Here is a 15,067-nt window from a genome sequence, read left to right on the forward strand (position 1 = left end):
GGTACATGTGTATGTTTACATAATTCAAACTAGTATCAGTTTACTGGTAGAATATCTAATTTCTGCTTTCACAGGTTATCCCTTGTGTATCAACCATTTCCTCCGGTCACTTAGAGATCTGCCAGGTTCATGCTTCAGCTATTGATGCTATTTGGTCATTCCTCAATCCCCTAGTCTTATGGGTATTCTCTGCAACCCTCTATTCCAGTGGTCTCCAACTCAAGCCCTTTGCAGGGCCACATTTTGGATTTGTGGGTACTTGGAGGGCCGCAGAAAAAATAGTTAATGTCTTATTAAAGAAATGATACCCCCCCCCAAAGGCCTGCATGTTCCCCCCCTTCTTTGAAGCATCCTCCAGCTTCCCCCCTGACCTCCCGGTCTTAGTTTCAACTAATTACCGCAGCCTGCAGAGAGGATCGCCGGTGCTGTAGTGTTCCTTGCAAGCTGACTTCAGGGAACATGCTCCTGAAAATGATGGCAGCCTGCAAGGATCACTACAGCACCGACAATCCTCTCTGCAGGCTGCGGTAATTAGCTGAAAGTAAGAGCGGGAGGCTGGGGAGAAGCCGTAGGATGCTGCAAAAAGTGCGCAGCACTAATATAGACTGCGGGCCGCAAAATAGTACCTGGTGGGCCGCATGTGGTTCCCGGGCCGCGAGTTTGAGACCACTGCTCTATTCTGAAGAAAACATCCTCTTTTTCACCACTAAGATGCTCAGTGTCCTCCTTTCATAAGACCCAACATCCTTCCTGCATGGAACAGTGCATTTGTCTAGTCAGGCATCCCCTTTTCCACTAAAGTTTAACTTTTACCTTGGTTATTCAGAATCCAACTCTCCAGTCATTTAATATCCATTCCTTCAGTCTGGCACAACCAGTAGCTCAACATCCTGCTTCAAGGACTCATCCTGCCTGGGAAGATCTCTTAATCTTAAACTATCTGCATGCCGTAAGTTATTTAGTTCTCTCTTTTTTTGCATTAAGCAGTTGGAACGTAAGAAAAGTGAGTCTTCCGTTTGGTATTGATGTGGTTTAAATAGCTGTTTAATAATATATGGACATGTTGTGAGACTAGCACAGCACCTAATATTTCACATCACTTTTCTGGCAATGAGGATGGGATGCTCATGCTGTTGATATGCAGTTCTTGATCAGTATGAACAGCACATTGGCTTCCAGTACTTAGAGGGCAAGAATGTTCTCAGAAATTGAAGTCTAATCTAATACACAGTTTATGAATCATACTTATACTAAAAAGGTTCAAGGCAATTTTCATCAAAAGAGGCCATATACAATCTATGGAAAAAGTACAAAACCCCCCCCCCCAAAAAAAACAACAAACAGATTCACATAATTCAAAAATTTAAAAAGCATCATACAAAAATGTTTTTTTTTAACTTTTTACACAACCTCAAGTAACTGAATTCCATCCTTATTTGCAATGGTACATTATTCCAAATAATAATAGCAGCATAATCAAATGAGAAGTTAAGCTGTTTAAATTGTACTTCTCTAATCTGTGGAAAATGCAATAGAAATGTACCACTTAATCTAAGAGAAGAGTAGTATAACTGAGAAAAAAAGCAAGACAGGGTTATCAGAAGAATCAGTTTGCAATATATGATAAATCAAACAAATGAATTTGACTTTGATTCGCTTCTCAACAGGTAACCAATGAAGAGTATTATATGCGACTGAAATGCTATCATTTAGGCCAAAAATTAACTTTATAGCATTATTTTGAATCTACCTCAGTTTTAGTTAATTTTGAGTTCAAATTCAAGTACAAAGAATTACTACTACTTTTCATTTCTATAGCGCTACTAGACATACACAGATCTGTACATCAAAACACAGAAGAGAGTCCCTGCTCAGAAGAGCTTAGAATCTAGTCAAGACAGACAAACTGGACAAGAAGGTGCATCAATACATTGTGCTGGGTTGGGGGAATTAGAGGGAATGATAAGACAGATATTGGTGCTTAGAAAGTGGGTTGGAGTTTGGAATTGAAGTCCTGTAGCTTCAAAGAAGTTCAAAACATCCCAGCTGTCTACATCCCCTCCACCATAGCTTGGTTCTGGTGGGCTCACACCCTCTACCACAAACATAGTGGAACATGGGCCTAGCTCCCCTCCTCCATGGCCCACTATATTACCCACCAGGCAACTCTGTGCACCTGCCTGCCGCTACACCAGGCATCCCCACACCAGTCACAGTCACTCCAGAGACAGGCATGTACCGTCCCACCCAGATTCCTGGGGTGTGGGGGAGGGGTTCAGCGACCACTGGGAGAGTGCGGGGGGGGGGAGGGTTCACACCCCCATGCATCCAATGACCATATGGCCAGCTCAAGCACCCCGTGGCACCCAAATGCCTCTAAAACAGTAATCAAGTTGAGATAATTCTAACATTTGAACTAAAAGTCTAAAATGTTTGAAGCAGTACCACTTGCATGACGAGTTATGAAGAATTGCAGAGCATCACAAGTTTAGCAAATTCTTAAAATAAATTTTTTTATGTGGTAAACCCAGAAAACAGGAAGTTGCATCAGAGAGAGGTAGACCACGGCAATGGGACAACGCCATGAAGCCTGCCATTAGCGTATCAGAGTTGCTGCTTCCTGCACAGCAAAATACTTTTTTTGAAAGAAGAGCAAGAAAGTGAGGAGGACGGGGATGAAGAGAAGGGAATGACTTGCAGGGACGCAGGGCCCTATGCAGCTGCATTTCCCGTCCCTGCCTAAGACCAGCCTTGGTCATATTCTAAAATTTTGGGAAGAAATTAAACTGCAGACCTCGCAGCATACCCTGAAGAAACCCCCAGCACACTGGCTGAAACGATGTTTCAACTTGCTTAGATGCAGCAAGACACAGAAAACTGCACCAAATAGAAAATGTTTGTTTTGTTTCCTGTATCATTTATGAGACTGGGTTTTTTATTGGGCAGGGAGGAGTCCCGTATGTCATTATGGGAGCAATGTTAATAGTGCACGATCTTCTTTTTTTTTTTTTTTACCCTTTATGTATTTATTGCCTTTTTGAAGGAATTCACCCAAGGTGGTAAACAGCAAGGATAAGTCAAAAATAAGGAACAGACAATTACAGCAGTAAAAATATTCAAATTACAATACAAAGTATAGCATAAATGTTACATTACAATGTCAATACAATATGCGATAAAACATTTTAATAGACAGCATAGGATATAAGCAAAGACAGAATGTATAGATAGATAAGATAGAGTAACAGAGGTAAGAAAATATCACATCCAAGCATTGTGGTGATCTAAATACCAAAATCAGAAATCATTTTGCCTAAAAATACAGCCTTGTAGGTCTGCCCACCTCACTGCACGATCTTCTAAAGAATGTATGATATCTGCAAAGAGCGTGTACTCTTTCTTGATGTGCATGCATGTGTGAATCATTGTGTATGCATGTACTCTAGGGAAATAGCACACAGTGTTTGCAAAAAGTGCATGCATTTTCAGAAAAGCCCACACAACTGATAGCAAACCAAAAATATATGAAATGTGATTTCTGTTCATTTTTGTTTGCCAACATGAAAACAACATGTTATTGACATCTATTTCATTTCAAACAAGTGCACATCTCTACTAACCACACATTCTCCAAAGAAAATCACAAGATGTGACATCTACCAACGAGCCTTCTCCTGAGTAGCCCCTGCACTCTGAAACTCTCTCCCTGAGAGGCTTCATTTCTCACAAGACTATTTCTACTTCAGGAAGGGTCGTGACGGTGGAAGACACAAATAGGAATGGAAGTGTGGTAGACCTTGAATGATTTCCACAACATTGTTTGTCTGAAGTCTAGCTAAACTGAAGGTAGACAAAGCAATGAGGCCTGTAGGCTATGTCCAAGGGTACTGAAGGAACTTAAGGAAGCTGTGCTGACTTACCCTTTTAGTGGATTGTTTTTTTAGAATCTTGAATAGTCTCTGAGAACTGGAGAAGGGCAGATGCGGTTCAACAGCACCAGAATTGAGGAGAAAGAAGGGAACTACAGGCCAGCCTGACCTCTGTGGTGAATAAATTAATGGAAAAGTTTTAAAACAGGGGATAGTGAGATTTCTGGAATCCAATGGATTGCAGAACCCAAGGCAGTATGGTTTTACTAGAGGTAGGTCTTGTCAGACAAATTTGATTAATTTCTTTGACTGATGAGAGAATTGGATCTTGGGAGAGTGCTAGATGGGGTGCACTTAAATTTTAACAAAGTCTTTGACACAGTACCACATTTGTGGCTTATAAATAAACTGAATGCCCTCTATATGAGCCCTAAAGTGACTGACTAATTTAGAAACTGGATTAGTAAGTAACAAAGGGTAGTGGTAAATGGATTTCACGCTAAGAAAAGGGACATAACCACTTGTGTCTGCAAGATTTGTTCTTGGCCCAGTTCTTTTTAGTATTTTTGTAAGCAATATTGTAGAATATCTATCTGGAGAGGTTTGTTTCTTTGTAGATGATACCAGAATCTTCAATAGGGGATACACCCTGATGGTATGGATTAGTGCTGCCTGATTCAGGAAAAAAAATTTCAATTCGATTCAGCCTATTGAATTGGTTTTTCAATTCGATTCGATTTGATTTTCCTGCCCAATTGGGTGTTTTTTTCAAACATCCTGGTGGGTTTATTTTATAGCTTCTTTACCCCCTTTGGCTTCTCCTAACCACACTGGCGCTGTGGTCTAAACAAAATAAAAAAACAAAAAGGACTTTTCCTCTCTGTTAAATCCTAGCTCACGTTAGCGGTCTAACACCAGCTCTGGCAGAATACACTTTTCAAATCTGACATATTGTAATCACAAAACAGAAAATAAAATTATTTTTTCTACCTTTTGTTGTCTGGCCAATATTCAAATCTTGTTGGTCCCAGGCTCTGGTTGCCTTCTGATAACTTGCTTCCCAGGGTCTCCTACTTTCTTCTTTCTCCATGCTAACCATCCATCTGCCATCTCTGTCCTCCCCTTCCATTTCCCTTCCCTCCCCTTCCATTTCCCTTCCCTCCCCCAAAGGTCTGGCATCTTTCCTTTTTTTCGTCTCCATCCACAGATTCACCTTTTCTCAACTACCCTTTCATCCAGCATCTCTCCCTCCTTCCCCACCACCCCAGGGTCCACCATCTCTCCCTTTATCTTCCCAACTACCCTCCTATCCAGTATCTCTATCCCCCCTCCACACCATCCCTTGTGTCATCTCTCTCCCTCTCCTCTATTTTTAGACCATTATTTCTTCCCCCCCCAAAAGTCCGGCATATGCATGTCTCTTTGAACCCCCCTCCCTCCCTCCATGTACTTCTATACCAGGGCCCTTCTCCCCTGAAGGTCTGTCCACTCTGAAGGCCTGTGCTACCATCCCTGAAGGCCTGTTTCCCCCTTGATGGCCTGTCCCTCTCCCTTGAAAGCCTGTCTCCCCCCCCTTGAAAGCCTGTCCCCCCTTTGAATGCCTGCCCCCCCTTAAAGGCCTGCATCCCACCCTTGAAGGCCAGCCTGTCCCCCTTGAAGGCCTGCCTTGCCCCCCTGAAGGCCTGTCTCGCCCCCTTGAAGGCCTGCATCTCACTTCGGAAGGCCTGCCTGTCCCCCCTGAAGGCTTGTCCCACCTCGAAGGACTGCTCACACCCCTCTCGACCCCCCGGAAGGCTTGCGTGTTCCCCCTGGCCTCCCACTGGTGGCCGGCTTCCTCCCTGGCCTCCTTGCACCGTTACCATTGAGGAACAGCCTGCAGATAAGATCGCGATGCTAGCGATCTTTGCACTGCTTCGGAGCTGTTTCCTCTGCAGCGGTCTCACCCCTCCTCTGATGTCAGAGGCAGGATCGCGGAGGAAACAGCTCCGAAGCAGTAGAAAGATCGCTAGCATTGCAATCTTATCTGCAGGCTGTTCCTCAACAGTAAATGGTGCGGGGAGGCCTGGGGGGAAGCGGGAGGCCAGGGGTGGGAAGCCGAACACCAGGGGAGGGAAATGGACGCCAGAGGGGGAAGCCAGAAAGCATCCCCCTTCGCTTTCTAAAGCAGGTGCAGCAGCGGCCGGCCAGCAAGAGCAGCACTGCCGCTCCTGCTTTAGGGGGTGAGGGGGAGGGTCAGCCGAATTGTGAATCCGATTTTTTGTTGTGTTAAATCGATTCACCTGAAGTGAATCGGTGAACCGATTCGAATCGTGAATCGGGCAGCACTAGTATGGATAACATGAGGGAGGGATCCAGTAAAGCATGAAATATGATCTAGAATGGGGGTCCAAAACCTGCGGCTCGCAAGCCACATGCGTCTCTTCTCCCAAACTAAGATAGGTCCCCCAGACCTACTGAAGTACCTGGTAGTGCAGTGGGGGTTTTCAAGGCAAGAGTGCAGCCCTCTCGCTCCTGCCTCCTCAAAGCTGCCTTCTAAAATGGCTGCCGCAACCTCTCGTGGCAACTCATGGAACAACAGGAAATACAGCAATAAGCCAAGAAAGGTCACAGTAGTCATTTTAGAAGGCAGCTGTGAGGAGGCAGGAGTGAGAAGCCTATACTCCTCCAACAAAGACCCCCGCTGGACTACCAAGTACCTTGGTAGGGTGGGGGGGGGGGAACTTCATATACATGGTGGAGTAGAGAGGGGCAGGGCATTATGATGTTGAGCTGCTATGAGAGGGCCATGCTCCTGCCCTTAAGACACCGCCCATCCCCACCCCTGTTGGACCCAGTACCTAGGTAGGCCCTTGGGAGGAGGGGGAATTGTGGAGTTGGGAGGGAAATCAAAGTGTCGAGGCCTGGAGAGGGGAGAGAGCCTTGGCTATGAAGGGGAGGGAGAAATGAGATGTGCAGAAACCTGCGAGCGATTAGAGGGGAAAAACAAGGGGAGAGAAGCTAGACCTTGGAGAGGGAAGTGAGAGTGAGACCTGGCATATCTCAAACACCCTTGCAGTTCTTTGTAATTCTAGGATCAAACATTTAGGATAAAACGGCTCTTTGTTTTAAAAAGGTTGCCAACCCTGGTCTAGAATTTAGCAGGTAAGATTTAATGGTAAGAATTGGAGGGTCATGCATTTAGGCTGCAAAAAACCAAGGCAGTGGTATAAGAGGAGGGAATGAAGTACTTCTTTTTTGAATTAGAAAAAGGAGGTGTCTGAGTACTTATGTATGCTGATGACATCACAGTCTTGATTGCTACTTTTACTGCTATTTTTTTTTGGTCAAATCAAGCATAATAACATAAAAATGTATTTCTATATTGGTCTGACCCACCATGTTTGTAATGCCAAAATGAGCACGGAGTGAAGGTGCCAATTGAAGCCTGTAGTGCCCTGACGCAGCTTAAGCAAAATGCTGGCTGGCCACTGTGGGTTTTGGCTGAACGGATTTTCATAAGCAGAAGAAGATTATCAGCTGTGGTTATTTCACAAGCAAAGAAGATTACTGGCTTTGGCCAAATTGATTTTCTTGGGACGTTAGTTGAAATTGATATAAGATAAGTAAGCTTGTAGTTTAAGCACTGAACATTGAACTATTAAGGAGCTTCAAAGTTTGCATATTGCTTGTGTTTAGAAGGACTGTGATTTTTGATAAGACATTTAACACACAGTGTATATATATATATATATATAAAACTTATTTAAATTGCTCATAACAGCTGGGTTTGGAAAGGAGGAGGTTCTTTATGCCTATGAGGTATCTCTTTGTTTAAAAAAACCATCAGCAGCAGGTTAGAGTCTGAGGCTTTTTCCTTCTTCTTAAACAAATTTGTATGTTCTAGAGCTGAATCAGAGAAGAGCAATCTTCTAGTACAGGGGTGCCCAAAAGGTCGATCGTGATCGACCAGTAGATCGCAAAAGCAACGCGAGTTGATCACGGAGCCCATCCCAGGCTCCACGATAGACTCGCGCTGCCTTTGCGTTCTGTTCTTCCTGCTTCCCTGACGCCAGACCAGGCGCTTACAAGCACCGGGTCCACAGCCTTCCCACCACGACATCAATTCTGACGTTGGAGAGGAAGTTCCGGGCCAGCCAATCACTGCCTGGCTGGCCCGGAATTTCCTCTCCAACATCAGAATTGACATCGGAGTGGGAAGGCTGTGGGCCCAGTGCTTGCTTGGCCTGTGTCGGAGAAGCAGGAAGAAATCAGCAGAGGTGAAGGGGGGGCAGGGAGAGAAAAAGAAAGACAGAAAGAAGGGGGCAGGGAGAGAGAGAGAAAGAAAGACAGGAAGAAGGGGGCAGGGAGAGAGAGAGAAAGAAAGAAAGACAGAAAGAAGGGGGGCAGGGAGAGAGAAAGAAAGACAGAAAGGGGGGCAGGGAGAGAGAAAAAGAAAGAAAGAAAGATAGGGAGGGGGGGGGGAATTTTGAGTTGGTTAGTATTGCCTTATACTGAAGAGCACCAATATGACTGTTTATATTTTGGGTGGAGATTTGGCTCCTTGTACTGAAGAGTACTAATATGACTGTTTATGTTTTAGGGTGGGGATTTGGCTCCTTGTACTGAAGAGTACTAATATGACTATTTATGTTTTGGGGTGGAGATATGGCTATCTGGTGTATTGGTTGTATTGTGTGCTGTGAAAAGTCAATAAAACTTGTTAAAATAGAAAAAAAAATAAAAAGAAAGAAAGGGGAGGGGGCAGGGAGAGAAAGAAAAAAAGAAAGGGGAGGGGCAAGGAGAGAGGATAGCAAGTTTAGGGGTTTGGGGAGGAGTTGGTAAATAATGGGATTCCCCAGGGGTCTGTGCTAGGACTGCTGGTTTTTAACATATTTATCAATGATCTAGAGATGGGAATAATTAGTGATATCATTTAATTTTACTTATGACACAACGTTGTTCAAAGTTATTAAACTGTAAGAGGATTGTGAAAAAGGACCTTAAGAGAGTGGACATCAAAAGGACAGATAATGTTTAATGTGAGCAAGTATAAAGTGATCCACGTGGGAAAGAGGAACCCAAACTATAGCTACATGATTCAGTGTTCCACATTAGGAGTCACAGCCCAGGGAAAGGATCTACTGTAGGTGTTACTGGTGAGGATACATTGAAACCCTCAGTGTGTGGCAGTGGCTAAGAAAGCAAATAGAATGTTAGGCATTATCAGGAAAAGATTGGAAAACAAAGATCAAAATGTTATAATGCCTTTGTATTGCTCTATAGTGCTGCCATGCCTTGAATACTGTGTCCAGTTCTGACACCTGGGACAACCAGAGTCTTAGGCCTCCTTCCCAGTGCATTCTGTGATGCACTGGGAGTGGCCTAAGACTCTGATAGGCCAGATACCTAAAGACACTCCTACTGTCCAACCCCTGTGGCGTTCCCCAAGGATCGCCATTATCCCCAACACTCTTCAATCTCTACAATTGCATCCCTTGGCACCTGCCTAGACAAAATAGGCTTAACCTCCTATAGCTATGTAGATGACATCACCATTCTCCTTCCTTTTGATCAGTCAATGCCCACCATGACAGACGCACTACACAGAACTCTAGAAACAGTGGCAACATGGATGAAAGACCACAAACTAAAACTGAACCCAGACAAAACAAAATTCATACTTCTCAAAAAAAAAATAAAACTCCAACCATAACAAACCTAGTAATAAAATCAATCACATACCCCATTCAACCCACTCTAAAACTTCTGTGAATGGCGATAGACTGATGCTGCACCATGCAACCACAAATCAACAAAACAATGCAGAAATCATTTGCGGTCATGAGAAACCTAAGGCAAGTTTGAAAATTCTTCGACAGAAAACAATTCCAGCTCATGGTCCAGTCCCTAGTCCTAGGTCTCCTTGACTACTGCAACATCCTCTATCTCCCCTGCCCCGCAACAATGATAAACAACTACAAACAGTACAAAACACAGTCCTGAGACTAATCTATTCACTAAGAAAACACGACCACATAACCGAGGCATATCTTGATTCACACTGGCTCCCAATTCAAGCAAGAATACTATTTAAATTTTACTGTTTACTATTTAAATCCATAAATGGTGACAGCCCAGTCTACTTGAACAACTGCCTAATCCAAACTACCACAACCAGACACAGAAGAACCCAGACACCATTCATATACCCTCCAATTAGAGACATCAAACAGAAAAAACTGTATAATGGCCTTCTAGCTACACAGGCAGAAAAAGTAGACCACCAACTCTCCAATCTATTAATCGCAACCCCAGACTACTTTCAGAAAGAAATAAAAACCCTGCTATTCAAAAAATCCATGAAGACTAACTAACACCATATGAAACATTTCAATCCCCTGAAGCAACCCGCTCTACTCTGTAACACCTGTGGACATGTCCAGAAATCCTCTTCTGTAATCTGCCTTGAACCGCAAGGTAACAGCGGACTAAAAATCACTAATATAATAAAAATGCAACCAATGCATAAATCATTAATTTGGATTAATTTTTGACCATCTTATATAATACAGTTTTATTAAAATAAATTGTAGGGTGTTAGCAATGATCCCTCTAAGCTGTGTACCTTTTAGCAGGAGGCTGTGCAACCCCAACACGCAACTGGTGGAGTTGGGACCAGCATCATAACAGTATCACTCTTCATCTTGTCCCACTGCTGCTGTTACTTTCCCGAAGCAGCAGCAAAAGCAAACTGAAACAATCCGGCCCAGGACCTTCGTATCCATACCCATAGCTGCTGGCCTGCCCTCTCCAATGTCATTTCTTCCAAAGCAAAGCTGGCAGCTGTGGATATGTATGGGAACGTCCCACAGCTGGTTTGTTTCAGTTTGCTGCTGCTGCTGCTTCGGGAAAGCAGCAGCAGCAGTGGAGATGGTAGGGGGCAAATGCTTGTGGATATGGGATGGGGGAGAGAGGGGGAAGACACTGGTGGATATGGGTTAGGTGTGAGAGAGGTGGAAGATACTGGTGGATATGGGTTGGGTGGGAGAGGGGGGAAGACACTGGATGTGGGTTGGGTGGGAAAGAGGGGTGCAGACGCTGGTGGAAGTGAGTTGGGAAGAGAGAGAGGGATGCAGATTCTAGTGGAATTGGGTTGGAGTAGGAGAGAAAGGGGGTAGATTTTGTATAGAAGTGGGAAGACAGATTCTAGAAAGAGCAGGGGAGAAAGGGAAGATGTTGGGGGTGGGGTACAGAGAGGAGGGAGATGATGGACTGGGGGACATGAAAGGGTAGATGTTGGATGGAAAGTAAGGGAGAGATACAAAGAGGATGGAAATATTGATGGGAGAGAGGGAAGATGCTGGATGGAAAGGGGAGGGGGAATAAGCTATATAGAAGGAGGGAGACTGAAGCCTGGATGGAAGAGGGGAGAGACAGGAGTAAGATGATAGGGAAAATGAAAGGGGAGAGAGGGGGCACACTGTATGGAAGTGGGAAGTGACAGGAAGGAGATACTGATGGAGGGGAAGAGAAAGTGAGGAGACACTGGGTGGAAAGGGGGATGAGACAGATGCTGTATAGAAGGGGGTAGATGCTGGATGGAAGAGAGAAAAGAAATGAGCAGATATTTGGGAAGAGACAGAAAGGAGGGTATAATGATGGAAGGGGAAATAAAGGGCAAATATGGGGCCAACACTATAGAAGGGGGAAAGAAAGAGAGCAGAGTTAGTGAAGACTGGGAATAAGGGGAAATAAAATAGGAGAGCCATGTTGAGGGAAAAAGATAGAAAGCTGTTGGTAGACTGTGAAAAAAAAAAAAAAAGGAACTTGAAGACTAGATAGTAAGAATGATTTAAATCTGGACATAGAGGTAGAAAAATAAATTGAAGAAAACCGAAAGGAAAAGGAGAGAAAAATCCTGGAAAGAGACTTAAGACGGAGGAAAGCAGAAACCAGAGAAGTACTGTAAATGGCCAGAAAACAAAGGTAGAAAAGAGAATTTTATTTTTAATTCAGGATAAAGGCTAAAGTGTGGTACCCGTGTTTATAAAGGTTAGTAAATATAAATCGAAAATAGAATTAAGATGATGGCTTTTCATTGGACTAGTTTTAATACATTTTTGACCAGATACCAAAATCTCCCTTCTCAGGTCAGTACAGCTTACTGTCTTGATCTGGGGAAGGAGGTGTTGGCCTCTAAGAGCAAACTGAAAAAATATTTTAAGTCCTTTCAATAATAATTCATCTTTTCATGTTGGAGACAGTACGGGGCACAAGAATCCTTTGAACGTACATGATGGACATGACCCAAGGTGTGTTTATTCTGGGACATGGTCTTTTCTTTGCTATTGGATGTATGTAGGGTGCTTATTGTAATAAATATGGGGTGCCCATTATTGAATATAAAACCTCCAAGTTTTATAAAATTATAGCGACTATGGCAACTTGGTTGGTGCTAGCAGCACTATGGCGCCAAGTACTAACCTCATCTCATGCACAAGTGGTGCAAAAAATTGATTGTCTTTCGTATGTCTAAGTTGACTGCTATGAAACACCATAGACTGGGAAAGTTCTTGACACAGTGAAAACCGTATATCATTTGGTGTGGAACTCGGGGGCCTTATACGTTATACCATCCACAAACTATTGGACTACAGAGAACCTCGGGTGGGTGGGAGGGGGAGGGTTAGGTGAGATTATTGTACTTTCTATTGATGTGTATGGAAGACTTGTGTCGGAGTTATATTACAACTGTTTTAAGCTGTACATGTATCTGTGCTGGTTCAGTAAAAATTTTCAATAAAGAAATTATTAAAAAAAATTTAATTTATATTTTCCATTTTTTAATTTATATTTGTAATTCTTAATTTCTAATGTACAGTGTGTATAATACCATCAAGGTAATGTAATGGAACATTTTTGCTCACATCAACTCAGCTCTTTGCTATTGAAAAAAAATTTTGCTCACATGAACTCGGTCCTTGGAGGAAACATTGGGTGTTAGGATCACTATATTACTTTTAATGTTCTACCACGCCTTGAGCACACAGAAAAGCATATAATACAACTATTATTATAATTATTAGCTAATAACTCTTTATGGAATTGAATGTCATTATACCAACATAATATGAAAACCCTAGAGCTTTCTTGTCACTTGTGTTTCCGTACATTTTGAAAATAAATAACAGTAAAGATCTAATTAGGAGCTTATTGCAAACTTGCTCCAAGTCAAAACAAAGACTTTTGTGAACAGCCTTTTCAGGATTCATAAGAATGTAAGTGTTACTGTACTGGGACAGAGGGTCCAACAACTCATTATCCTGTTCCCAAAAATGGCCAATGAAAGTCACGGGTACCTAGCAAATCTCAAAAAGAGAAAAACAGATTTATGCTGCCTATCGCAGAAAAAAAGCACTGGATTAGCCAAAATCCATTTTAATAATGGTATAGGGCAGTGGTTCCCAACCCTGTCCTGGAGGACCACCAAGCCAATCGGGTTTTCAGGCTAGCCCTAATGAATATGCATGAGAGAAATTTGCATATATTACATTACATTAGTGATTTCTATTCCGCCATTACCTTGCGGTTCAAGGCGTATTACATTATTACAGTTATTATAGTTTACAGGTATTGGGTCGATTGGAGGTACATAAGAAGTAGTCTGGAACTTTATTAATATGGTAAGGATCAGGGAGTGTTACAGGTGGTGCTTGGGTCAAGTCTGGTTGTATTAGTTTAGTTTAATGTATTTTTTGAATAGTAGGGTTTTTGTTTCTTTTTTGAAGGTTTTGAAGTATGTGGTCATGATTAATAGGTTGGAGAGTTGGTGGTCCAGTTTTGCAACTTTAGTAGCTAGGAGATTGCCATACAGTTTCTTTCGTTTGACGTTTTTTGTTGGCGGGTACGTGAATGGTGTGTGGGTTCTCCTGTGTCTGGTTGAAGAGGATTGAATTAGTCAATTATTCCAGTATTAATGGAAGTGACAGGCATGCAAATCCACTTCATGCATATTCATTAGGGCTAGCCTGAAAACCCGATTGGCCTGGTGGTCCTCCAGGACAGGATTGGGGACCACTGGTATAGGGATGTTTCTTCTAGGGAATTATCCAATCCTTTTTTTAAAATTCTACTTCATTATCCACTTTTACCATATTCTCTGGCAATTAAGGAAGAGCTTAATTGTATATTGAATGAAGAAACATGTTTTCCAATTTGTTTTAAATGTTCTACTCAATAGCATCATTGCGTTCCACCTTGTCTTTATATTTTCGGAAGGAGTAAACATGTAATTCACATCTCCTTATTCTACTCCACTCAGGATTTTATAGACTTCTTTTAAAGCTTCCCCTCAGCCTCCTCTTCTACAAGCTGGAGAATCCTAGCCTTTCTAAACCTTTCCTTATAGGAAATCCATCCCATCCCCTATATCATTTGGTTGCCCTTCTTTTTTAGATATTTTAATATTCTTAGTTTTTTTTTAATTCAATTTCTTTCCTAATGATTCCAAAATGTATTTGTGTTCTTAGCTGCTGCTGCACACTGAGCAGAGGAGTTCACAGAATCATCAGCAATGACACCTGGATCCTTTTCCTGGATGGTGACCCCTAATGTGGAAACTTGTATCATTTAGCTGTGGTTTGGGCTCCTCTTCCCTATATGCACCACTTTGCACTTGCTCACATTAAAAGTTATTTACCGTTTGAAAGCCCAGTCTCCCAGTATGATAAGGTCCTCTTGCAATTTTCTACAATCCTTTTGTGATTTAACAGTTTTGAATCACTTTGTGTCGTTAGTAAATTTGATCACTTCACTCCTTATTCCTGCATCCAAGTCATTAAAAAATATGTTAAAAAGCAGTGGTCCCAGCACTTGGAGAGCTTTCTTGAGTATCATATTTGGTTTAAAGATGATGTAAAATTAAGGTATGACTGTATTAAGTATATTTGAAAGAAGAAAGCAATAAATGAGGTGACCTCTTATAGCGTATATAATAGAACTACCCCTACTTGATGATGGTTTTCTGTTTCACTTACAATACAGAAAAATGTTGGCTGAAATGTCTTTGGCAGAAAACTTGTCAAGATAAGTATAAAAAGCCATGTAAAATTAGGGGAAGTTTCTGAATTCTATCCTGTGTGCTGAAACATATTTTTCTTAATTATTGAATCTTGGTGTCCCCTCTAAATATTTATTGGATGGAAAAGTGATGATAGTTT

The 15,067-nt window shown here is 42.4% G+C and overlaps 1 protein-coding gene across 1 annotated transcript in view; it reads left to right on the forward strand.

The window, feature by feature from the left end:
* The window catches only part of JAZF1 (JAZF zinc finger 1), a 388,932-nt gene that overhangs the window by 276,097 nt on the left and 97,768 nt on the right, over positions 1-15,067 (forward strand). The gene's annotated exons all lie outside the window — the stretch shown is intronic.

The sequence above is a fragment of the Geotrypetes seraphini genome, chromosome 2 (genome assembly GCF_902459505.1).
Source record: "Geotrypetes seraphini chromosome 2, aGeoSer1.1, whole genome shotgun sequence".
In the NCBI taxonomy this organism is placed as follows: domain Eukaryota; kingdom Metazoa; phylum Chordata; class Amphibia; order Gymnophiona; family Dermophiidae; genus Geotrypetes; species Geotrypetes seraphini.